This window comes from Danio aesculapii, chromosome 10 (assembly GCF_903798145.1).
Source record: "Danio aesculapii chromosome 10, fDanAes4.1, whole genome shotgun sequence".
NCBI lineage: Eukaryota > Metazoa > Chordata > Actinopteri > Cypriniformes > Danionidae > Danio > Danio aesculapii.
Genome location: NC_079444.1, coordinates 22,030,715 through 22,030,970, shown reverse-complemented (window position 1 = coordinate 22,030,970; position 256 = coordinate 22,030,715).

Below are 256 nucleotides of genomic sequence, written 5' to 3'. Positions count from 1 at the left end.
TGTGCCTTTCAGTGTGTGTGTCTTTTTTTTCTGTTGGTCCCCTTCCTTACTTTCACACATCTATTTCCCTCCTGGTGTCTCCCTCTTTTCCTGTCAGTCTTAGTATTTATAATCTATTATGAATTTAACGCTGTTATCTTATCACTGTACTACACAGACTTCTCTTTTTCTCACGGGACAATATGCTACTGTTTTAGACAAATATGAGACATACAATATGACAATAAATTAATTCTAAATATACATTTCTTAATAA